We start from the raw sequence: 26630 nt of genomic DNA on the forward strand, positions 1-26630 counted from the left end.
TGGTTGGACTTTAAGAGAACTAAGTATGGGTTTAGACTAAAAAGGATTTCGACTTGAAATACCCCCACATTTGAGGGTGTTACTTTAAGTCCTTCTAATAGACAGAATGCAGAAGATTTATAATGGAAGCATTGAACATCACAAAACATGTCCAATGAGCTAGCCATACACTGCTAATAATATAGAATGCCAGAGCTGGGAGTGCTGAAGCGTAGAGACTGTAAGAGTATAGAACATAAAATGTTGTCAGTGTAAGGACCCTCTTAAAATAGAATTCCAGAGCTAGAAGAGATCCTTGGAATATAGGATATTAGATCTGGAAAGGTTCTTAGGACATAGAAAGCCAGAGCTGGAAGGAAGGGGTCCCAGAATATAAACTATTAGACTATAAGACATAAAATATTAAAGAAGTAAGGACCTTTAGAAAACTAAATGTGAGAGATAAAAGAGGACAGAGAAAGTTAGACCTGGAAGGGCCCAAAGAACATGAAATGTCAGAGCTAGAAGAGACCTAATGTTACACCTAAATTAAACTCTGTTCTGTAATTTCCATAGAGTTTATTAATATTTACTTGAATAAGAGAAGGTAGATAGATATAGAGAAAAGCCTATTTCTAACTATTTCTAAGTCATGTGAGTGCTTCTCCACATGGCTCTCTCAGCCACCTTCCTTTTATCGTGTGCCCAAGTGAATAGAGAGAACCCACTTCCTGGAATCCCCTCTTTTATATCTTCTTTACCACAGATACTAATCTGATCCTTTCCAGGTCCTGTGACTAGGTCACTTGTCCCATGACCCACGCTAGAGCCCAGGGACTCAGGTCAGACCCAAATACATGATCCTGGAAGGGGGTTCCTTTCATACATGAAGAACAAAGAATGGTGGAACTCATTGACTGTTAAAGCTAGAAAAGGCTATTATTGCTGTTGTTGTTTAGTCATGTCTGACTGTCACCCCATTTAGGGTTTTCTTGGCAAAGATAGTTTGCCAAGAATAGTTTGCCATTTTCTTCTCCGGTTCATTTTACAGATGAGGAAACTGAGGTCAACAGAGTTAAGGGACTTGCTCAGGGTCACCCTGCTAGTAAATATATGAATCTGGAATTGCACTCAGGTCTTTCTGAATCTAGATGCAGCACTCTATCCACTGCGCTACCTCATTACTTTTACATTTTTTACATACATTTACATTACATTTAGTTATAACTAAATAATAGCTGGTATGTTGAAATCCAAGCTGTTATAACTATAATTGAGCTGATAATATAGTGATAATAGGTATTGATGGATGGTTAGTAATGCTAAGCTGATATGAGCAATTCAAGCTATTATAGATCAGCTAAAGCAGTCAGGGGTTAAACTAATTTTTATAGATGGTGGATGGAAAGCCAAAAGCAGTTGAATACAAACCTTATTTATTTTTGTTCTGTGGGAAAAGGTAGGGAAAGGAAATAGGAGGCAGAAACTAGGATAGGAAATCTATTAACCTTATACTAAAATCTCTAACTACAACCCCCTCCCCCAAACTAACTGCTTTCTTTGTAGCTTCCTCTTGTCTGCTAAAGCAGACCTATACTTATCTATTCTCAACTATCTTAAATAACATTTCTCTAACTAAACTGTTCTAATTAATAAAATCTTCTTTAACTTCCTTAAAGTATCAGTTCTTTTCAACTCCAACTGCTACAAGCCAACTGTCAGAATCTTGTGGCAGCAAGACTCAGACACAGGTCTACTTCCAAGTCAGAGAGAGTGGACAGAGCCCCCTCTGGCAGCTCCTTCTCCCCTCAGGAAAAAGTTCTCAACAACAGACTTGAACTCAAATTGGTAGGTGTGTCTCTAACTCTCAAAGTCACTATATCAAAATAACTAACAGATCTTTTTATATTTTGTTTTTATCTTTTTGAAATGTTTATTTAATTAATTAGTTTAGAATATTTTTCCATGGTTACATGATTTATGCTCTTTCCCTTCCTCCCCCCCACCTCCTTCCCATAGCCAATGCCCAATTCCACTGAGTTTTACATGTGTCATTGATCAAGACCTATTTCCATAGTATTGATAACTGCACTTGAGTGATCATTTAGAGTCTACATCCCCAATCTTATCCCCATCGACCTATGTGATCAAGCAGTTGTTTTTCTTCTGTTTCTACTCCCATAGTTCTTTCTCTGGATGTGGATAGTGTTCTTTCTCATAAATTCCTCTGGATTGTCCTGGATGATTGCATTGCTGCTAGCAGAGAAGTTTGTTACATTTGATTGTGCCACAGTGTATCTCTGTGTATATATTTCTACTGATTCTGCACTTTTCACTCTGCATCACTTCCTGGAGGTCGTTCCAATTCACATGGAATTCCTCCAGACTAACAGGTCTTCCTGAGAGAAATGATCCAGCAACCCTACTCCCAAGGAAGTCAGAGAAACTGTCCCCCAAACTCCCAGAATCCTCTCTCTTGTCCTAGGCCTCTGAAAGAGCTGGAAGCTGAGCGCTGTCTGCTCTGTTTCTTAAAGGAGACAGTGTGATATTAATAAAACTTCTGCTCTTAATGAGACAGAATGAACATTTAATAAATCCCTTATGACATTACCCAGAAAAGACCTTAGAGATCATTCAATTCAATAAGCATTTGTTAAATGCTTTCTGTGTACCAGGTCCTGTGCTTAGGTACTGGAGAGAAAGAACCAATAATGAAATAGACCTTGCCCTCAAAGAGCTTACTATACTATTGAGGAAAACATATTTATATAAGCAATTAAACATATATTAAATAAAAAATAAATTAAAATAAATTAAATACAAAGTAATTTCCAGGGGACGGAGAAGGGATGAGCTTCCTTTAGCAGGTCACAGATGACCTGAACTCAGAAATAAACTAGGGATAGTCCAAAGTGGAAGTGAAGAAGAGATGGGTTTTAGACATATGGAGCTTCTTAGTGGGAGGTGAAATGTCAGGTATAGGCAAGAGCTGGCAGGCCAGTTGGACTGGAATGACGAGTATGTGAAAAGTTTTCATAAGCCTAGACAAGTAGATGGAAACCATATTACGAAGGGCTTTCAATGCCAGAATGAATAGGGAACCAGAAGCTTTTTAAGTAAAGGATGACATTGTTAGATTTCAACTTGGAATATACATTTGACAATGTTGTAAAGGATGGTGGAAAGGTGGGGGGTGGAAAGATTGAAAGCATTAAGACTAATTACGAGTCTATTGCAATAAACCAGGGGAGAGGTAATGGTGGCCTTAACTATAGTAAAAGCTTTGTGAATGGAGATAAGGGAATGGATGCAAGAGCAAATTCAAAAATACTTAACTTTTATCATCAAGTCAAGGATCCTCAGATCTAAGGAACGAATGACAAAAAAAGAACAGATGAAGTTTAAATGCAGATTAAAGTATATCATTCTTCACTGTATTTCTTCTATGAATTGTTCTCTAGTGTAAGCAATATGTGCCTTGTTTCACAACATGGTGAAGAGGGAAATATATATTATATGATAATATATGTAGAGTCTACATCATATTACCTGCCTTCTTGAAGAGGGGGGAGGAATAAGAGGGAGGGAGAAAAAAAAGAGAATGAGATGGATTTTTTTATCTCAAGTTAATGTGAAAATTTATTTCTCTTGGATAAGCATATTTATTATAGTTTATTATCTATAACAAATAATATGTTATAGTATCATTGTTACATATCATGTTATGCTATACATAAAAAATAAAAAGAAATGATAACTCCAAAAAAGAACATTTTATAACTGTATATGGTTAGAAGAGGGAAGAATCAAGGATAATGTTTAGGTTGAGAACCTGGATGCCTAGAAGGATGGTGGTGCTATCAACAGAAATAGAGAAGGTATGAGAAAGGACTGGTTTTGGGGACAATATGAATACAATTTTAGGTGTGCTGAGATTGGCTCCATCCAAATGGAGAAACCTGATAGCCAATTGGTAATTTAAGACTTTAATTGAAGAGAGAATTTAAGTAGTCCAACTCCCTAGAAAAGTTCTTAAAATACACCAGAGCTAGAAAGAAACTTTGGAACCCAGAAAATATCTAGTCCAACTTCATCCTTTTACAAATAAGGAAAGAATGTTCTAACATCCTAAGAGTCTTAGAAGAATCAAGGTCACATAATTAGGCAGTTGAGGGAGAAGGTGATACTCTAAAGGCCCTCATTTAGGCAGATGACTGACTTCCCAAGGCTCATGTGAACTATAATATTGTCTGTACCTCAAAATATCCTTGCTACATTAGTATGAGGAACATACTAAATTTGTAATGAAATACATTTGCTGGATATGCTAATTTGTTCCTTGAGAATATCAATTAGACCTTTAAGACATGAGAATTAGAAATGGCAAAGATCTAAAAGGTCATCCCTGCCCTCTTCCAGAAATAAGAACCAGGATGACCCCTTATCATATGCCTCTATATGGTATGTCTGGAAAAGGTTCAGATGCCCCAAATGATGTTTCTCTTAATAATCTCTTCTTGCTTTGGTCAGATAAGACAGGAGATAAAATTGGATATTATAGAAAGGAAGGGACTTCCATATAGCTGGAAGGAGCCCTGGAGATCCCCTATGAACATTTTCCATCTCTTTCCTTGTCTTTGCTCATGATCTCCTTTCCTAGGATGCCCTCCCATCTCTTCTCCAATTTTCTGTAATCTATGCATACTTCAAAGCCCAATTCAAATCCCATCTCCTCTGTGAAACCTTCCCTAATTGCCCTATCTACTACTCGTTTTATCTTCCTTTATGTCCTATAGCACTGAATAGATGCTATGTGCTATGGTGAAAAGAGCAGGGACCCATATTTCAGGAGACTTTTGTTGTAGTCTTAGTCCTGCTGCTGCTGCTAACTTGATATATCACCCTGGGTTCTTCAGTTAACTCCTTTAAATCTCGGTGTCCTCCTCTGTAGAAGGCATCTTCAGGGGCAGCTAGGTAGCGCAGTGGATAGTGGAAAGGATCAGACCTGGAGTCAGGAGGACCTGGGTTCAAATCTAGCCTCAGACACTTTCTGGGCAAATGATTTATCCCCAATTGCCTAGTCCTTACCACTTTTCTGTCTTAAAAATCAATTCTAAATGAGAAGGTAAAGGTTTTTTAAAAAAAGAGAGACTAGATCATTCTCTTATGTTCTGTCTGTCTGTGCTACTTATTCAGTTACTATTCATTACATGCTGGCTTGTACCACTAGGTGCTTTTATCCATTTATGTCCTGTCTCCCTAATTAGAGTGTAAACTCCTGGAGAGTAAAGACTATGTCTTATTTGCCTTTGCATTCAGCATTGTGTTCAAGCATAGGCTTTTCTATAAAAGATTCTCAATAAATATATGTAAATAGATCAAAATACAAATAAAAGCCATTTCTAAAGACAACCTCTATTCTTTCCCTGAAATCTGGGGCACCCTTTCTAGTACAGGTACCCTGTCCCCCATTCCCTCAGACTCAAGTGACCAAACAAGACACATTGTTCCTACTCATGAGGTAGTACACCAACCAATACAAATCAATTTGTAAATGTCTAGAAATAGGCAGCTTGGTTTTTCAGTGGATAGAGCATTGGGCCTGGAGTCAGGAAAACGGAGTTAAAGTTTGGCCGCAGACATTTACTAGCTTTTCCATCTTGGGTAAATCACTTAACCTCTACTTGCCTTAATCCCCTAGAGAAGGAAATGGCAGATCCCTTCAGGTTCTGGAAGCATTTGCCATTTCCTTCTCCAAGGATTGTAATGATACGCTACGGTTCACAAGGTCATGAAGAATCAGACACCACTGAATGACTGAAGAAGAACAGAACAGGATGCTAAGCATTTTCTATGCATCTTTGTCAATGCAAGTGTTTACTGAGCCCTTTTAGAAGACTGGAGAATTCTAGTCTCACCAAGACAGACTCCCTAAATTTTGCGATCAGTGTTTCTTTTTTCCCAAAGAACAGTTGATTTCCAGTCATGGTGATGAGTTAAAAAGTTGAGTATCTTCTAAAACCAGATCCACTTTAGGACACAGTAGAAGCAGTGCCTGAAGAGGGAGGCAGTACACTTTCTGCATCTTTGTGTGAAACAGCAGTAGGGCTTGGGGGGAGTGTGCCCTGGGCTATCAGGAAAAAAGGTCTGAATCTTTCTAGATTCAGCTTCCCCACCCACTGACAAGCTGCAAAAAGCAGAACAATTCATTGGATTGCTTGGTCTGCCTTTAGTCCGCCCATCTGTGAAACAGAGACATCTTTATCCATCCAGAAGTCTCAGGAAGCATTATTGAAACACCAGGTAGGGAAATGCTCTGTGTGGAAGTCAGGTAGCATCTTGAAGAGAGATCCTTTGGTTAATTAGTGAGTTCCTTATGAAATGTTATAATTATTTATCCTGTTGTAACACCCCAATGTGTATGTGAGCACATACTTGGTTTTTCATTTTGTCCAGTCTTCAAAGCAAGAATTTAAACTATATTATATCATAAATCAGATTAGAACAACAGATGACATTTTTATACTGCCCTGTTCCTCAACAACTCTGAGGTAAGTGACACAAACATTGCTATCCCGATTTTATAGATGAAGGGTTGAAGATTCAGAGAGAGTTGATGATTTGGTTTCATCTAGCATTCCTACTATATTTTCCTATAGATAGATAGAGCATTGGACCTTGAGTCAGGAAGACCTGAATTCAAATATAGACTGAGATACCTTTTTTTTGCTATGTGACCCTAAGCAAGTCACTTAACCTGCCTGCCTCATTTTCCTTAACTGTGAAATGGGGGTGGGAGAAATAACACCTATCTCCCAAGATAATTGTGAAGATCAAATGATATATAAAATACTATATCTATGTGTGTGTGTAAATGCTAGCTGTTGTTGTTACACCATACTGAGAGCAATACTTATTTGCTCCAAGTGATAAAAAACCACAAAAAATACATTTAATTATTTAGCTTTAAAAGAAACATGGGAAGACATATGGAGTGATGCTAAGTGAGGGAAGCAGAAGCAAGAAAACTATTCATGATGATTATAACAACATAAATGAAAGAAACAACAACAAAAAAGAAAACAAAGAACTAGATCATTGTAATGATCAATTTGCCCAGACAAATTGGAGAAAAATGTACCTTTTTCTCTTTTTTTGCAGAGATCAGGTACTATGGTTGTGAAACACTGTATACACTGTCAGACTTAACTCCATGTTAATTTTTTATTTTTTCTTTATTTATTTGTATTATTCATATTATGTAATTATATAATAATTATTCTTAAATTTGGTTTTTTCTCTCTTTTTGTTACAAGGGACGACTCTTTGGGGAGGAGAGAGAAGAGGGATACATTTGGAAAAAGAATAACAATAATAGCTATATTATTGTTGACTATATATATATATATATATATATAGCTAGATATTGTTGACCTTGACAATAACAATCAAGGTTTGCAGAGCACTTTACAAAATATTATCTCATTTGGTCCTCACAACAACTCTGGGAGAGAGGTACTATTATTTCCCCCATTTTACAGATGTGGAAACTAAGACTCAGAAAGATTAAATAACTTGCCCAGAGTCATATAGCTAGCAAGTATCTGAGGCTGGATCTGACTCTGATTTCATATCCAGTGCTTAATCCATTGCTTCATCTACCTGGTGTTTAAACAATGTTAATTTTTTAAATTACTAAACTGTGAATGGAGTAATTCGATAAGACCCAATTATATTAGATTATGTGGATTGGGTATATGGATTATATTGCTCTGCTATTTAAAATTATTGTCTCAAACCTACTCAGAATAGTGCCATGTCCTCTCATGTTCAGTGCTCAATATAGTGACTGGCATATAGTAGATGCTATTAAGTACCTACTATTTATTCAATAATTATTTATTGAATTCCTTATTGACTCTAAAGTGAGCCATTTTTCATATAGGGGTTGCGCTAAATGGTCTTTAGAGTCCTTTATTAACTGTCAATTCTATCATTCTTGCCATTTAGTTTTATCCTTTAAAGTCTATCATAAAATACTTTGAAATTCCATGAGGTTCCAGGTGGATTTTTGAGTTAAACTCAATATAAAAAGTTAAGTAAATCAACAAATCTGAAGACACGAACAAATTGTGTTCCAAGCATCTTAAATCATAATGTGTTCCCTGTCCCTTCTCTTTCCTCCAGGAGAGCAAGACGTAACAGGAGGGATCATGGCAGGTGGCCTTCCCAAATTCTAGCTTTGCCCAAAGCCTTGACTATGAGCAAACATTGCCATGTTATCAGGAATCTGGATTTGTACTGGCTCCCATGGGATCTCATGACTTTATGTGATGTACCAAACCCCACCAATTAATTTCTCTTGGCCTTCTAAATATTCCAGTGAATGTCATGGGGGTCAGAACCATAATACTTGGTGTCTTAATAGCTTTCTTCAAGATTCATTAAAGTACTTCTTAGTGGGGAATGTTTTTAAAGCCAATTAGATTTCTCCTTTATTTTAAGGGTAATGAGCCCTCTTGCTCCAGGGGATGCACGTTCCCCAGGTGTCAAGAGAAGAAACTACTTTTTGCCACCTTTTTTTTCCTTCCCTTCTTCCCTTTCTGCTTCCTTCCTATTCTTCTAGATTCTCTGTATTTAAGATAACTGAAGAGGAGGATTAGCCGAACAGCCCTAGGATGGCAGGCACCAGGACTGTGTGGTGAGTGGAAGAGATGGAAAGAGCTCCCATGGATCTTGGGATGTGCAAGTCCCTGACTACAGTGCAGACCTTTGCCTTACGCTCTATAATTATATAACTAAGGACTTATGGAGGGGGGGGGGGTGGGAAGGAAAAGGGGAGAAGGGCTCACACTCACCTTGTTTTGGCTCACTACAAAATCAGACTCTGTAACCAACCAGACTGAACTCTAGGCAGCCTTGACCTTGAAGATCTGTGTTGTGCTCCATCTCAGATATGGTGGGAAAGCATTCATCACAGTGTGGTGCAAAGAGCACTGGATTTGGAGATAGAGAATCTGGGTTTGAATCCATTGCCATCTACATGTAAGATCTTGGGAAATCATTTCCTTTCTCAGGGTCTCAGTCTTCTTGTCTGTAAAACGAGAGGCAGAGCAGCAAGGGAGCACAGTGGAGAACCAGGCTTAGAGTCAGGAAGTCCTGGGTTCAGATATGGCCTCATATACTTCCTGGGTAAGTAGCTTAACTCCAATTCCCTGGCCCTTCCCACTTTTCTGTTTTAGAATTGATATTAAGACAGAAGGTAAGGATTTCAATAAAAATAAAATGATAGGGTTGGACTGGATTATCTCTAAGGTCTCTTCCAACTCAAAACTCATATGATCCTGATAGAGAATGAGATAGGAAAGGCAGGCCCTCACAATGGCAGTCATTTATTCAGTTCAAGTAATGATTAAATCTACAATCATGGCAGTATAGATGAATACAAAAGGCACAAAAGCACTAATGTTACTGTAAGTCACTGACAATACAAATAACACTAACAGAATATGTAATGGCTTGCCCAAATCTCTGGAGTTGTGTGTTTGTTTCTCTGTTCTAACCTCTGAGAGCAGCTTAATCTTTCCATCCCTACCAGGTCACCTGGACGTCTAAACCTCTAGAGGGGCTAGAATTCTCAGGCTCCTGTTTCTAATTCTGCTCCTAACACATCCTGCTCTAGACTTCAGGATAAAAGGACCCATTTGGCACTTTTTTTTTTCATTTTTATTGTTATGCAAAACACACTTCTATACTGGTCATTGTTGTAAGAGCAAACTCATTCATAACCAGATCCCCAAATAAAATCATAAATACATTGATAGATGACTCCAACAGTTCTTCCTCTAGAAGTGGAGAATATTCCCCATCATAAGTCTTTCAGGATTGTCCCAGATCAGTGAATTGTTAAGAATTGCCAAGTTTTCACAGATAATCATCATACAATATTGCTGTTACTGTGTACAATGTTCCCCCAATTCTGGTTATTTTGCTCTGCATCAGTTCCTGCAGATATTTCCAACTTTTTCTGTAATCATCTTCCTTATCATTTCTTATAGCACAATAATATTCCATCACCAACATGTACCACAATTTGTTCAGCCATTCCCCAATTGATGGATATCCCCTCAATTTCCAATTCTTTGCCACCATAAAAGAGCAGCTATAAATATTTTTGTACAAGTAAGTCCTTTCCCCTTCATTTGGCACATTTTTGAGTGATTAAATGATAGTGTCTCTACTAAATCAGGGTATAAAGATGACCCTGGAAGGCAGCGAGATGGCTCAGTGGATGAAAGCCAGATTTTGAGATGGGACATCCTGTGTTCAAATCTAGTCTTCGATACTTCCTAGTTGTGTGACCCTAGGCAAACCACTTAACCCCAGTTACCCAACCCTTACTGCTCTTCTGCCTTGGAACCATGCCATGTATTAATTCTAAGATGGAAAGCAAGGGTTAAAAAAATGACCCTGGAGGTCTTAGAGGAAAAGAAAATAGAAGAGGCTTTAGCAAACTGAAAAGACTCCAAATACAGACCCAGTGACAGACTATATGTCTTTATCTCAGGACCCTGTTGCCCATGTTTGGAAAGATTTGTTACCAGGTAGAACACAGGATGCTGAAATTTGCAGCTAGAACAATGCTTCAAGACCATTTGTCAAATCATAGAAGAGTTGCTGTCAGCATGGTTGAAGGGATTTTATTCTACACAGGGAAAAAATGCTTTAAATGAATGCATGCACATGGGAAGTCACAGAGCATGTGAAAAATAAATAAATAATGCCTTCTCCAGTCTGACTCTTTTGAATTCTGTGTTGAGACCTCCAATTAACCCCTAAATAGATTGTATAGTTGTCTTGATGCAGGCTTAGGAAGGTTCTGGAATCTAAGATCCCCTTCTGGGAAAAATGCACATGAGAAGTCAGTAAAGCAAGTCAGCTTTATTGAGGGGACACAATGACAATTTGAAGGGCAGGCAGGGTGCATGGTTGTCATAGACAAAGGGATATTACCCTTGGTCTGACCTTGACAAAGTGACTTTTCGAGCATCCTTGGGGCTTCTCTGTTTAGTGGAATGGCATCACCACAATCACCACATCAGGATCCCCACACTGGTAGTTAGGTCTCACAATGGATAGAGTATTGGGCACAAGACTCAGGAAGACTCCAATCTCACCTGTGAGGCTTACTAGCTGTGTGACCCTGGGCAAGTCACTCGATCCTGTTTGCCTCAGTTTCTTTATTCGTCAAATGATCTGGAGAAGGAAAGGACAAACCACTCCAATATCCTTGCCAAAGAAAAACCCAAATGGGGTCATGAAGAGTCAGACACAAATAAAACAACACCACAACAAAGTTAATAAAACCCATTCTGTGAAAGGAAAATCATCTGGGTGAGATAAGGCTGGCGGTCAGAAGAAAGCAAATATAATGCAAAGACGGTGTAGCACCAATGACCAAGAGTGTTCAGGGAATCCAAAGGTAAAAGCCTATTTCAGTTTCTGGAGTGTGAGGGGGCTGATGCTTCCTCTGAATGCTTAGCTCTCTAGAGGCTTAAGTCTTTTTATTCCAGGAGCCTGGGTATCCCATTCTCACAACTTTTACCTGCATGGTACCAGCTCTCCAGACCCCAATCATCTTGGCTAAATGAAAGGGCCATACCCTACCAGGTATGAGAGAGGAAGGGCTGAGGAAACAATAACAAGTAATAATAAGACATTACTGTAAATAGTGATTTATGGGTTATAAAGGGCCTTCATACCCACGCAATAATTTGTTTTTCATAGCAACTGTGTAAAGGGCTCAGGTAGGGATTATTAGTACCAAATTCTGGCAAAACGTGTAAGTTCCTTCTGGGAGAAGACCTCTCCATTATTTTGTCTGTTTTCCCAGTATCTACCACAGGGCCCCACACTTAGGAGACCTTCAATAAATACTTTGATTGATGAATTGATCTTTGTTCTATTGTTAAGGGAGCTGTATGCTCTGAGAGCAGATAGTGAAGTAAGGAATAGAAAACAAGGCTTCAGATTCTAAGTTCATAAAATCCATACTTTTTAAAAAGCAACTAGTAAATAACACACTTATAAATAATGTAAATTACAAAATTCATCAAAATATTGAATGTTACAAAAAGATGGAACTTTAGAAATTCAGTTTAATCCAATTTGGCCACCATTTATTAAGCATGGTCATGTGTCAGAAACTTTTCAAGGCCCAGGAGATTCAGAGACAAAAATAAAACAGCCTTTACTCTCAAGGACTTTACATTCTCACGCTCAGTTTCCTCATCTATAAAACTGAGGTTTTCTAGGAGGACAAATAAGAACATTTGCAAAATGTTTGAAAAACCTTAAATGCTAGGTACAATTTTCTATGGTTTAGGGGTTGAAGATGGAATGACTCTTGGAAGTATTAATAAACTAGTTAGGTATTTCTATTTTTTTAAAAAAGATTTCAATAACACTATATTTCAATATAATTATTTTCTTTTATAATCCTAATTTTTTATTTAAAAAAATTTTTTAAAACCTTACCTTTCATCTTAGAATTGATACTGTACATTGGTTCCAAGGCCGAAAAATGGTAACTTGCCAAGGAAATATCCAAAGCCAGATTGGTATCCAGGACCTCCTGTCTCTAAGCCTGCTGCTCCATCCTCTGAGCCACCTAGCTGTACCCCCTTTAATTTTTTTTTAATTTTATACACTTATAAAACATTATTCTGAAGGGGTCCATATGCTTTACCAGTTTGCCAAAGGGGTCTGTGACCACTAAAAAGGTTAAGAACTCCTGATCTAGTCTAACTCCCTCACTTTATAGATGAAGAAACAGAAACTCAGAATGGTTATCACTTGCTCAGGGTCATCCAGGAAATTCTTTAGTGATAGAGATGGGACCAGAACCTTAGCCACCTAACTCCAAGTGCCACTTTCCTTTCTCTACATCTCATTGCCTGGCCAAGCAACAAGAAGGCAGAGAATTTGGACTATGGGGGAACACAAGCCTGTGCGGTCACAGGCCAAATAATTACTACAGTATTAGCTTATGCAAGTGGATAGGAAGCCAATGCCAACGTGTGTTTATGTTGCAGAATGTAGCAAAAAGAATCTCTTCTGGATGAACCAGTATGCCTCCAAAACAGAGCAGCCTGTTCCAAAGCAATCATCACCACATGCCCAGTTGTACCACAAAGAGAACAGTGGCCAAAGGAAATTTCCCAGAGAAAGAAGTTCATTGAGTAGGTGAGTCCATGTGATCTTAGTTGGGAGTTTGTTCTTTGTTATTGAATGATTAGCTTTTATTGTGCTTCCCAGAAAGCAAAGAAATTGAGCCTGCAGATTACCAGGAGGAAAGTGGGTGTTATACAGCCTCCCTTTTCAACATAACTTAATGGTGAGCAAGGACAGTAATTATGCTCAATCTCCTCTGCTTCAACAATCAAAGTGGAGTTGTTCCCATAAGTTGTTAAGTATTAAGTCGAACTAATTTAAATCAAAAAACCATTGGCTAAGCAGTAGAGGAGTATTAAATAAGGGAGAGAGTCCAAATCCCCCTCTAAAATAGCTCTTCCAAGGAACTTCTGATTATCATCCAGGTGAGATACCTGATTAGGATCAAATTGCCCTCCCCACATCATGTCTCAGCTCATTGCAGCAGTGTTTGAAGGGCACCTCAGAAGGCCACATGTAACAAGCTGACTTCTCTGGCTTGAGAACCAAGAATGTTCTTTAGGAAAGAGGATATCCAGTGCTTCTTTTGACCCCACTTCCAAAAGGAAAATATTCCTCAGTCACTTCCTGGAAACTTGAAGCTCAGGATTTCCCTCTTATGTGGGTACAGAAGTCTTCAAGATTTGCTCTGGTTATTTGGTTTCTCCCAGGCAGCCATTGGAACCTCAGCAGCTGATAACATACATTTCTAGTTGAAAAAGAAAGTCCAATAACTAGAAGGTGAAGCAGTGGATAGAGCAATGGGCCTGGATTCAGGAAGGCTCATCTTCCTGAGTTCAAATCTGGCCTCAGATGCTTACTAGCTGGGTGACTCTGGGCAAGTCATTTAATTTTGTTTTCCTTATCTATAAAATGAGCTGGGCAAGGAAATGGCAAACCACTCGAGTTTCCTCTTCTAAGAAAACCACAAATGGTGCTTGCTTCGGCAACACACATACTAAATTTGGAATGATACAGAGAAGATTTGCATGACACACAAATTCATGAAGCATTCCATAATTTTGACCAAGAAAAACTCAGAAAAACCTGGAAAAACTTATATGAATTGAAGCCGAGTGAAAAGAGCAGAACCAGAACATTGTACACAGAGACAGGAATACTGTACAGTGAACAACTGAATGACTTAGCTATTCTCAGCAAATAATGATCCAAATCAATCTTAAAGGACTCATGTTAAAAATGTCATATGTTGGGGGCAGCTGAGTAGCTCAGTGAATTGAGAACCAGGCCTAGAGACGGGAGGTCCTAGGTTCAAATCTGGCCTCAGACACTTCCCAGCTGTGTGACCCTGGGCAAGTCACTTGACCTCCATTGCCTAGCCCTTACCTCTTTTCTGCCTTGGAACCAACACACAGTATTGACTCCAAGGCAGAAGTTAAGGGCTTAAAAAAAAAAAATTTAAATTAAAAAATAATGCCATCTGTTTCCAGAGAAGGAACTGATGAAGTCTGAATCCCAACCAAAGCAAACCTTTTTCACTTTCTTTCTTTAAAATGTTTTTGGATCATATGTGCTTCCACAAAAGGATTAGTATGAAAAAATGTTTTACATGATGACTGTACATGTAAAATCTATATGATTGCTTACTATCTGGTGGAGATGGGGGTGGAGAAAAGAAAAGACTTCAAAACTCAAAATTCCTTTTAAAATGTTGAAAACTGTTTTTATATGTAATTGGGGGAAAATTAAATTAAATTAAAATTTAAGAAAAAAGGGGGCAGCTGGGTGGCTCAGTGGATTGAGAGCCAAGTCTAGAGATGGAAGGTCTTGGGTTCAAATCTGGCCTCAGACACTTCCCAGCTGTGTGACCCTGAGCAAGTCACTTAACCCCCATTGCCTAGCCCTTACTGCTCTTCTATCTTGGAACCAATACACAGTATTGATTCTAAGACAGAAGGTAAGGATTTTTTTTTTAATTAAGAAAAAAGAAAACCCCAAATGGGTTTTTTTCTGAACAACAAAAGAAGTCCTGAACTTCAGGGCATAAGAGATGAGAAGCAGGTATGTATTGCTCATATCCTCTACCCTCATTGAGGTCTTCCCAGACTACCCCAGTCTATAAATAATATTAACAACAGCTAACGTGTAGATGGCACTTTGAAGTCAGGGGCTATTACCTCCCTACCTGTAAGGTAGAAAGACATTCTTTCCTCAATGAACCCATTTCTTGATTCATAATCTTTTCTCCTCCTGCCTTCATACTAGGAAACTTCAGCATACATACAGCCACACACAAAGTTATAACCTTGATCTTGCCATCACTCACACAGCACTACTTCCATGTTCATGAAATATGAAAATCCTTTATCTGATTACAAACTGTTCTTATTCCAACTGCCCTCTACCTCAAATCTCCAAATTCCATTTTCTATCTATACCCTAACCTCCAATTCCTTGACTCTTCTATTGTCCTCATCATCCTCATTCTAGGTACATTCTCTTCTCTTCCCCATCATTTCCTTCCACTACAATATATGCTACATAACCTCAACTGGGACCTCACTGTTACCAGGCAATCTTTTAACATCACCCTAATTTTCTCACAATTTCACTCATTACAGTGGTTCTTCCAGATCTTTTCTTCTCTCCTCAAATCTCCCATGGTTCCCCATTCCCCTACACCCTGAGGTGGAAATCTAGTTTACTATTATGATTTTTTAAATTGAGGCATTATTAACACCTCTCTAAATTATTCTTATTATATTAATAAATAAATATCATGACTAGTCAATTCCCTCTCTCCTCTCTTTCTTATCTCATATACTCAGATGCTTTCTGTAACTATCTCCTCCTCCACTTAATGAGATGAACCTTCTCTTTGACAAAGTGAACTCCTCGATATGCCCAAGAGATCAAATTTCATCCTTTCTTTTCCAACAGATTACTCCCTCTGACATTTCCATTCTCTAATCTCCAATGTCTATCCACTGGCTGTTTGCCAAATGCCTACAAACATAAAATTCCTCAGTTGATCGTTAGCTATCATCCCATATCATTCTTCCCTTATGTAAGTAAACTCCTTGAGAAGGCACTTCTATTTCTTTTTTCTCAGTCTTAATTCTGCATTCTGGACTCCAATCTCCTCATTCAACCAAAACGATTCTCTCCAAAGTTATTAGTTATTCCATAGCTTTTTCCCCTAAATTCTCATCTTTCTTGACTTCTGTAGAGCCTTTGACACTGTTCATCACCCTCTTAGCCTTGATTCTCTCTTCTTCCTAGACTTTTATGGCATCACTCACTCTTTGGTCTCCTTCTACCTATCTTATTGCTCCTCCTCAGTCTCCTTTGCTGAATCTTCATCCAGGTCACACTAGATAATCATGGGGATTTCACAGGACTATTCTGGCCTCTTCTCTTCTTCCTCAATTCTATTTCACTTGGTTATCTCATCAGCTCCCATTCTCAAATCTATTTTTCCAGCCCTAACCTTTCTGTTGACCTCCAGTATTATATTTCCAACTTCCCACTAGATAATCTCAACTTAGATGTCCCATAGTTATCTTAAACTCAACCTGCCCCCAAATGAGATTATTACCTTCTCCCTAAATCCCTCTCACTTCTTAACTTCCCTATTACTTTGGAGAGTACCATCATCCTTCTAGCCACCCCTACTCACAACCTAGGTCTCATCTTCAGTTCCTCACTCTCTCCCCTTATATCTAATCGGTTGCTGAGGCCTCTTGACTTTATCTTCACAACATCTGTCATGGCCCCAGGTCTCCAAGAACATAGCCATCTCCCGTGCTCTTAGACTACTACAATGGTCTGCTGGTAGGTTTCCATAAATGAAGTCTCCCCACTTCACATGTCAAAGTGGTCTTTTTTAAGCACAAGCCTAATCATATATCTCCCCCCACCTCTGCATCAAACACACACATTTCATAAACTCCAATGGCTCCCTAGCACATCAAGGATCAAATATAAAATCCTCTGTTTGGTGTTCAAAGCCTTTCATCATCTGACCCACCCTCCTCCAAATGGTTTTGGTCTACTTATACCATACATCCTTCCCACATACTCTGCCATTTAACGACACTGACCTCCTTACAATTTCTTACACAAAGACACTTTACTTCCTAATTCTGCACTTTCACTGGTTGTCCTTTAAGCCTAAAATGCTCCCTCCCTTGCCTTGCCTTGTCCTCCTGGATTCTCTGGTTTCCCTCAAGTCCCAAGTCCCAATGGCTAAAATTCCGTTTTCTATAGAAAGACTCCATCTATCCTCCTTAATTCTAATTCTTTCCCTGTGTTGGTTCTTTCCAATTTATCCTGTATATTATCTAATATATGTAAGTCTGTGCATAATGTTTCCCCATTAGTCTGTGAGCTAGACTGTTTTTATCTTTCTTTGTATTCCCAGGTTTAGCCTAGTGCCTTGTACATCATGCCCATTTCACAGATAAGGAAACTATATTTAACTACTTTAACTATTTTGTATTTACTCTCTCTACATATTCATGTACTTATTATCTGCCACCATTAGAATGTAAGCTCCTTGAGTGGAGAAATTGTTTTATCCTATCCTTTGTATACCCAGCACCCAGCACCCAGCAAGCACTTAACAAATATTTGTCCATCGGTTATCTCAACTGTCTATAGATTTAAAGGATAGTCCTATAAGGTAGGTACTAAAAGTGTGGTTCTCCCCATTCCACAAATGAGAAAAATGAGGCTCAGAAACCTTAAGTAACTTTCCCATGGCCATATAGCTAATAAATACCCAAGGCAGGATTTGCACCCAAGACCCATCTTGCTCTGAGCTGTTTTGGTACTTAGGAGTTGAAAATTTTCTATGGGTAATTATACCCACAAAAAAAAAAAAGAAAAATACATGATTTAATTACCACCTCAAAACAAATGTACAAGTTGCACTGACAAAAATCAGCCCATGAATTCTGTTTTGCCTCTTCCTAGCCCTGTACCTTGTACATACTCCAAATCATTAAATAAATCCATGGCTTCATCTGTGGGAGTACTCCTTCCACAGATGCAAACTGCAATACATCTCTGACTCTGTGGACAGTTGCTATGGCCAAGAATAATTCATCTGTGCGGCCCAACTTTCCAATAAGGAATATCTCTGCATCTAGATTGGTTGGTTCCCAGACAACAGATGCAGACCATCTATTGCTGAGAAAATACTAACAGCCTTTGTAGTTATTAAATTATGTTCTCCTTTTAGATTTGAACTTGATTGAGTCAAATCAATCAGAACTTTTAATTGTGACTCTGTGCTAGGCACTGTGCTAAACCCTGAGTATGGGAAGAAAGACAAAGGAAGTCCTTGATCTCAAGAAGTTCCCAATCTAATGAGAGGGGGGGGAGATTTTCAGACAACATAGAAACAATTACATGGAAATAAGAAATATAAAGGATGAATTGGAGTTTATCAAGAAAGAGAAAGTATTACCATTAAGCAGAACTGGAAAAAAAGTTTCTTGTTGAAGGTGGGGCTCGAAGGAAACTAAGAGAAATTAAGAGGTAGAGATGAAGATGTCATGGGGAACAACCAATACAAATGCACCAAAGAGAGACAAGATATTGTGTGCTAAAATCAGGGATCTAGTGTCACTAGATCTTAGAGTATATGGAAGGGAGTAAAATATAAGACTAGAAAGATAAGAAGGACCAGGTTATAAAGGACGCAAAAAACCAAACTCTTCGCCTCCATGCTTGTGAACTTCACAGCTTGAGCCTGACTGTACATTTCTTTAAAATTTCTTTCATTAAGAAATCACTTTATGTAAATATATATAGACACACAAATACCTATGCATATATATGTATAAATATATGCAAACATATATATACACTATATTTTTGATGCTGGAGGTGATAGGGCGCCATTGGAGTTTACTGAGTTGGGAAATAACGTGCTTAGACGTATACTTTATTAAAATCACTTCGACAGCTAAATAGAGGATAGGTGGGAGTGCTGAGACAAAGTCACCAATCAGCAGGATGTTGTCAAAGTTCAGGGGAAAGTGATGAGGGCCTACACTAGGGTGGTGGCAGATTTGGAGGAGAGAAGAGGTCAGATGTGAGAGATGTCAAGACAGATTAATAGGATTTGCCATTAGATTGGATATGGGTGATGAGAGAGAGGAGTTGAGAATGACACCTCAATTATATGCTTCAGAGACTGGGAAGATGGTAATTCCTTGGACAGTAACAGGACCGCTTAAGAGCAGTTTCTGTGTGGTATCTGTCTTTCTATCCTCCATACCTAGCAAAGGGCCCTGCATTTAGTTGACATTTAATAAAGGTTGGATTGAGTTGATAGAATCTGCCAGTATTTGTACTCCACTGAGATAGTCTTTGATAACTCAAGGCCATCTTCACTTTCTGATGAGAATAAGAGTTCTTAGTCTATGGTGCATTGATTGTGCATAAAGGGAACAACCAATCAATATTGATTAAGTACCTACTATGTGCCAGGAACTATGCTAATCTTTAGGGATACAAAGGCAAAAGACAGTCCTTATTGCTTCAAGGAACGCATAGCCCAATTGGGAAGACAACATGCAAACTCACACAAATGAGTTATATACAAGGTAAACTAGAGGTAATCAATAAGGTAATCAACACTAGAATGAAGGGACGCAGGACTTTGGATGTGAAAAAAAATTATGGGGGGTGGGGGCAGCTGGGTGACTCAGTGGATTGAGAGCCAGGCCCAGAGACAGGAGGCTGTGGGTTCAAATTTGGTTTTAGACACTTCCCAGCTGTGTGACCCTGGGCAAGTCACTTGACCCCCATTGCCTAACCCTTACCACTCTTCTGCCTTGGAACCAATACACAGTATTGATTCTAAGATGGAAGGTGAGGTTTTTTTTAATTATGAATTTATTTTCACTAATCTCTAACTGAAATCTAGCATATTTGCCAATTACTTAAAAGCATTATTCTTTTTTTTTTTAAACCCTTACCTTCCGTCTTGGAGTCAATACTGTGTATTGGTTCCAAGGCAGAAGAGTGGTTAGGCAATGGGGGTCAAGTGACTTGCCCAGGGTCACACAGCTGGGAAGTGTCTGAGGCCAGATTTGAACCTAGGACCTCCCGTCTCTAGGGCTGGCTCTCAATCCACTGAGCTACCCAGCTGCCCCTAAAAGCATTATTCTAAGGAGAGGTCTCGCAGTCTTCAGCAGACTACCAAAAGAATCCATGATGCAAAAATCCACTAAGAACCTGTTCTTTAGAGGATGCCTCTAGGTGGGGAGCCTTATTTCATAAACACATGAAATGGATTTAAACTTAATTTCCTCTCCAAGTATGTTGTAAACCCCTTGAAGGCAAGAACTTTGCCTTAATTTTTTTCTGTCTCCCCCCCATAGAGTCCATCAGCATGCCTTGCTCATAGGCAGCATTTCAGTAAATACAATTATTTTGCTCCAACAACTGGATGGCGGATGACCTCATCACTAGAGGACTTCAGGCAAAAGCCCTGGATGTCACTTATGAAGAATATTATAAAGGAGTTTCTCCTTCAACTAGTCAAACTGGATGAACCCAAGTGACTGAGACTTTTGTAAACAGGACAAGGCGTGGCCTTCCTAGTTCGTCAGTTGCGTCCTCCCTATTCTTCCACCCCTCCCCTCACTTTAGTACCAAATGGAAAGTCTCCATGAATGTCTTCCTTGGACTCTGGTTGGGAGGGAAGCGGGTGGCTAAGTATCCCTGGGTGCACAGCTGCTCCGGGCCCTGCTCACCGTGCCAAGGTTCACTTCCCTTGCTAATAGCCTCGAATCAGATCATTTGGTTCCAAGTAAAGGCTGATTGCACTGATCTCACAACTGGGGTTTGAGTCTTGATGGCTTCCTTGGGGGGTAGCACAATTTACCCTGATTGCTGATCCTTGATTAGGTGGGACCCTGAGAGGCTGTGGAGAATGCTGATGGTAGAAACTAAATGTGAAGGAATTCAGGGTTGTTTTAAGGACAGAAATGAGACATCCTTAATATCACGGGATGAAGACATCAGTAAAAAAGGAGAAGCTGCTGACGATGACTTATTCTCTGTCAGTTACAGTTTAGAAAACTCTCCAGGGCCAGATTAGGGAATTTCTCTGATGGCCTGTGAAGGTTAGAGGTTCCTTTTTATTGGTTTTTTTTGGGGGGCCAGGGGGTAGATATCTTTTTTCCCCCATTTCCAGTTGGAGGGGAAGAACATCAAAGGCATACGGGATTGAAGGATTTAGGTCTGGAAGTGTTGGACATCATCTAGGCTAGGGATTCTTAGCTTTTTCTTTTTGTGGGAGGGACCCCTTTGGCAGGCTATTGGGGTCTATGGATCCCTTCTTAGCAAAATGTTTTTTAAAGTATATTTTTACACAGAAGAAAAACATTTGCTCAATCACACAGTTCAATGGGGATGTGATTGGGGATATTGACTTTAAATGATCACTCTATTGCAAATATTAATAATATGGAAATAGAATTGCTCAGGGGAGGGAGGAGGGAAAGAAAAGAACATGAATCATGTAACCACGGAAAAATAGTCTAAATTAATTAATTAATTGATTTTTTAAAAAATTAAGTCTGTTTTTTAAATTATAGAATTATTATAAATTACAAATAAATTATAAAATAAAATAAATTTGTTATTTAAAAAGTTTTTAAAGTGATATAAAAATAAAAAATATAGGGGACAGCTAGGTTGCTCAGTAGATTAAAAGCCAGGCCTAGAGACAGGAGGTCCTAGATTCAAATTTAGCTACAGATACTTCTCAGCCCTGGGTAAGTTACTTAAGCCCAACAGCTTAACCCTTACCCTTTCTTTGCCTTAGAGAAGATATTTAGCATTGATTCTAAGACAAGGTTAGGGTTTTTGTTTTTTTAAGCATAGAATTGTAAAGGAATCCAATTATAATGAAATGTAGTTATCAAGCTATTTTTTAAAAAATGAAAGAAACCGAATACACTGACTCCAGGCTAAGCAACCTTGGTAATGTCCAACCCCTTCATTTCACAGAAGAGAAAATGAGATCCATAGAGATAAGCAAATTCCTCAAAGTTTCCCAGACATCAGATGGCAGAGGTAGGATATGACCTATGCCCTCTGACTATGGATTCTGGGCTTTTCCCATTTTGTCCAATAGTCTGGCATCACTGGCATCTGTCTAATCTACTTTGTAGATACTATCCAACCCTGCAAGGCCCTTCCACACAGTTCCAAATCCAGGTGCCAAATAGTTGCAAAGACATTTCTGAAAGAAACTGAACCAAGTTAGGTAATGAATTCATGTCCATCACATGATCCTTTCCACGATTATTTAAGAACGTATTCAATTTTATTTTCTATTAAAACCTGATATGGTATTCTTAATAGCATTCCTGTCAACAACTAAAATGACGGTGATATTTCTACTCAACATCTTGCTATAGAACCACAGACAAAAGGAACAATAAGCACAGCCAATGATCTTTAAGGGTCTTTCCAACTCTTATAATCTGTGATACTAGGAAGACTGGCACCAACATGTAACAGATGAATGCATGAACACCAGCTGGAAAATAGTAAATTGGGTTCATTCTGGCTGTTGTCACTTAAAGTATGTGGTCCATTTGTCACGGAAAAAAACAAAACTACAACCCTTTAAGATTTATCAATAATAATGATAATAGCTAATATATAAATAGTAGTACTTCAAGGCTTACAAAACACTACCTGTTATTTCCCTTGATCTTCCCAGGGACCCTGGAAGGTAAGTGCTACGATTATCATGCCCATTTCACAGAGGAGAAAAATCAAGGCACAGATGAATTAAGTGCCTTGTCTGAGTCATCTAGCTAGTAAGTGTTGGAGGCAAGATTCAAACTGAGGCTTCCCTGATTCCAAGTCGAGTATTCTAAGCACTATGCCACCAAATTTACAAAGCTATCATCTGTTCTCAGATATGCTGTACTTCAGAAAGATGATTTTCTTTGTTGGCAGTTACAGTATGCCTTGAAACAATCTGAAAGAAGCTGGGAGATCATAGATTTAGAGCTAGAGAAGTCTTTATAAGTCATCTGGGCCAACCCCTTGATTTTACAGCTAGGTGGCAAATTGGATAGAACTCAGGACGTGGAATCTGGAAGACCAGACTTCAAATCTAGCCTTTACATTTACTAGATGCGTGACCTGGGCAAGTCATTTAACCTCTGTTTGCCTTCTTTTCCTTATCTATAAAATGGAGATGATAAACAACATCTGCTTCCCAGGGTAGTTGTGAGTATCAAATGAAATAATAATTGTAAAAAACTTAGCACTATGTCTGGCATATGTGAATGTTAGCCATCATCATCATCATTATTATTATTATTACATGAGGTGGAGACCCTTCCCAACTCTGGAGCATGCTTAGTCACTATTCCTGCTAAGGGAAAGTATAGAGGCTTGGGGTGAAGCTACTTCTAGTTTGCCATGGCTTAGTCTTACAAAGGGAACAAGAAAGTCCTCTAATTTGCTGACTCTCCAGAACTCTTTGGATAAACAAGAGACAGTCCAATCCTTCAGCAGCTCTCCTCATTTTGGGCATCCAGAGTCAGGTAGGGAAATGAGTCAACTACCATCTGTTCTCTATGCAGTCCATGAGCATCTCTCTCTTTTATGTTCATTCTCTCCTGGTCTTTGGTGAAGGTGTCTATTTTTGGTATCAACCTTGTGAGTTTCAGAGTCTAGAAGTGTGTAGCTGGTGGCATAGATGGACTATGAACCTCCTGGCAAAGTTTTCCTTTATAGAGGGCAAAAATGGAGCTTCCAGTTCATTCCACTCTCCATATTTAGCTACTTGGTTTCAGCTCCACAGAATAAGATGCTTTTGCTGTAGGAGATTCCTTTTTTGTGTTGTTTTTCCCTTATTAGATTATAAACTCTTTAAGGGCAGGGATTATCTTTCTTTTTTATATTGCTATCCTCAGTGCTTTACCCAGTGTCTGGCATGTAGTAGGAATTTAATAAATGTTTATCCAATTGAATTGAATTGGCAATAACATTCACCAGAGGGATAGAAGCTGAGAGCAGAAGTGTCTGCTTTAGAATCAGAGACCAAAAGGGATGAAGAAAGTCAGTCCTCCAAGGAAGGAGGCAGCCTTAGTGAATCTTCATGATTGGCTTCTCCATGTGTCAGGTAGAGAGGACATTGGAAAGAAACTGTTTGAACTGAGAGAGCCCAGTGCTGAGATGAAATGTGAAATGCCTAATTAACAACCTTTGAGGCAGCTAGGTGGTGTGGTGGCTAGAGTGCTGGAACCAGTAAGATTTGAGTTCAAATTTGACCTCAGACACTTACTAACTGTTTGATTCTGGACAAGTCATTTAAACTCTTTTGTCTCAATTTCCTTATTTGTGAAATGGGGATAATAATAGCAGCTACCTCTAGGGTTTTTTGTGAGAATTAAATGAGATCATACTTGTATAGCACTTAGCATAATGCCTGGGACAGAGTATATACTATATAAATGTTAATCACTATCATCATCATCATCATCATCATTTTTAAATAAAATAAATTTTCAGATTTCCAACAGATTATAATTATAGTTACTAGATGTTACTAAATTCTGTTCAAATCGTTCTGTTAATGTACTCTGATTCTTCAAGCATTTGCATTGCTTTTTGTATAGGAATAAATGTCCCACCCCATAGTTAATTAATATTGTACATCAACTTCTCTTACTTTACCCTTTGGAAAACAAAAAACATGAGCCATAACTTTATGTTTTTGTAGAGTGAAAATTTTTATTGTTAATAAATTGGATCCAAACGAATAGCTGAAAGCTCCCAAAATGCTAAAGGAGTTCCTAGATTTGCTAGCTCCATCTGCTTCTCAAAAACATTGTTAAAACACTTAGCCAAAAAATACTTTTATAGACTATAATACCAGACCACCACTACCACCAGCAAAAAGTAATAACTTTCTTTTTTCTTCAATATATCTGTTTTATAAAAAAACTATTTATTTGTTTGTTACATTAAAATTTCCAGGTAACTCTCTCTTCCTCCTCTCCTCCTATTAGAGAAGGAATCATTTGACCAAAAAAAAAATATTATATAAAAAACTATGACTTGCTTATTACTATTTATCCGTTCTTTCTCTGGAGGTAGACATACACGAGACTTTCTTCAAACAATATTTCAGTTACTATATTTGATGTTCTCTTAGTTCTGTTCATTTTGCTCTTTATAATTTCATGTAGGTTTTTCCATGTTTGTTTGTTTTTTTTATTAACCTGTTCATCATTTCTTATAGTGCAGTAGTATTCCATCACAATCATATGCCACAACTTGTTCAGCCATTCCCCAATTGATGGACATCCCCTCAAATTCTAGTTCTTTGCTACCACAAAGAGAGCTGCTATAAATATTTTAGAACATATAGGTTCTTCTTTTTCCTTGAACACTTTAGGAAATAAATAGTGGTATTTCTAGATCAAAAAGTATACACCATTCTATAACTTTTTGGGCATAAATCCAGATTGCTCTCCAAAATGGTTGGATCAGTTCAGAGTTCCACCAACTGTGTATTAGTGTCCCCTTCAAAATTTTGTTATTTTGTCCTTTTATCATTCTAACCAATCTGATAGGTGTGAGAGAAATCTCAGAGTTGTGAGTTGTTTTAATTTGCATTTCTCTAATCAATAATGATTTAGAGCATTTTTTCATATGGTTATACATAGCTTTGATTTTTTCATCCAAAAACTGTCATAACTTTTTACTATAAATAGAATTGGCCCTGGTTTGCTGCAGTGAAGGTTGTTATCAAGCCAATGAGCGTGAGAATGGGGAGTCTAATCCCCTAATTAGAGATCAAGCTTTTTTAGTAAAGAACCTAATTCAGTGTTAATTATTTAGAAGCAGAAAACAAGCACTGCTATTACTGGTATAGTGCTCAGACCTCTAGGAATCCCAGCAGCACTGGAGTTTCTATATTAACTACACATGAAGGAACAGACCCAAAGAGGAAAAGTGATTTGCCCATGGTCACACAGGTAGTAAGTGGCAAAAGTGAGATATGAATTCAGGACCTCAAACTCTAAATTCCCTGCTCCTTCTACCTTTACACAAGAAATGACAACCATTGCACTTGGAATAAAGAGAAGCCTGAGTCTGAACCTTGCTTCTGACTTTGTTGTTGTTGTTGCTGTTGTTTTTAAACCTTACCTTCTGTCTTGGAATCAATACTGTGTATTGGTTCCAATGCAGAAGAGTGGTAAGGGTTAGGCAATGGGGGTTAAGTGACTTGCCCAGGGTCACCCAGTTGGGAAGTGTCTGAGGCTAGATTTGAACCTAGGACCTCTTGTCTCTAGGCCTGGCTCTCAATTCACTGAGCTACCCAGCTGCCCCTGCTTCTGACTTTGTGACCTTGGAAAATGGAATAAAAGCATACTTTTAGTGTCCTCTACCCAGGGTGGTCAATGGAATCTTGTACAAAT

The 26630-nt window shown here is 38.5% G+C and overlaps 1 long non-coding RNA gene and 1 pseudogene across 3 annotated transcripts in view; both read left to right on the plus strand.

The window, feature by feature from the left end:
• The first annotated feature begins 1565 nt into the window (after positions 1 to 1565).
• Positions 1566 to 26630, plus strand: part of LOC107650785 (uncharacterized) — a 44464-nt gene continuing 19399 nt past the window's right edge. For 2 of the 3 annotated variants that reach the window (XR_008915251.1, XR_008915250.1), the window contains exons 1-4: positions 1566 to 1827; positions 8606 to 8680; positions 9057 to 9171; positions 13074 to 13224. This is a non-coding gene — a long non-coding RNA (uncharacterized LOC107650785). Of the gene's footprint in view, positions 1828 to 8605; positions 8681 to 9056; positions 9172 to 13073; positions 13225 to 20549; positions 21698 to 26630 lie in introns of those variants that run through there. The other variant, XR_001626838.2, reaches the window with a different exon arrangement.
• Positions 14126 to 14215, plus strand: LOC130456680 (U6 spliceosomal RNA; annotated as a pseudogene).

Source organism: Monodelphis domestica, chromosome 1 (assembly GCF_027887165.1).
Source record: "Monodelphis domestica isolate mMonDom1 chromosome 1, mMonDom1.pri, whole genome shotgun sequence".
NCBI lineage: Eukaryota > Metazoa > Chordata > Mammalia > Didelphimorphia > Didelphidae > Monodelphis > Monodelphis domestica.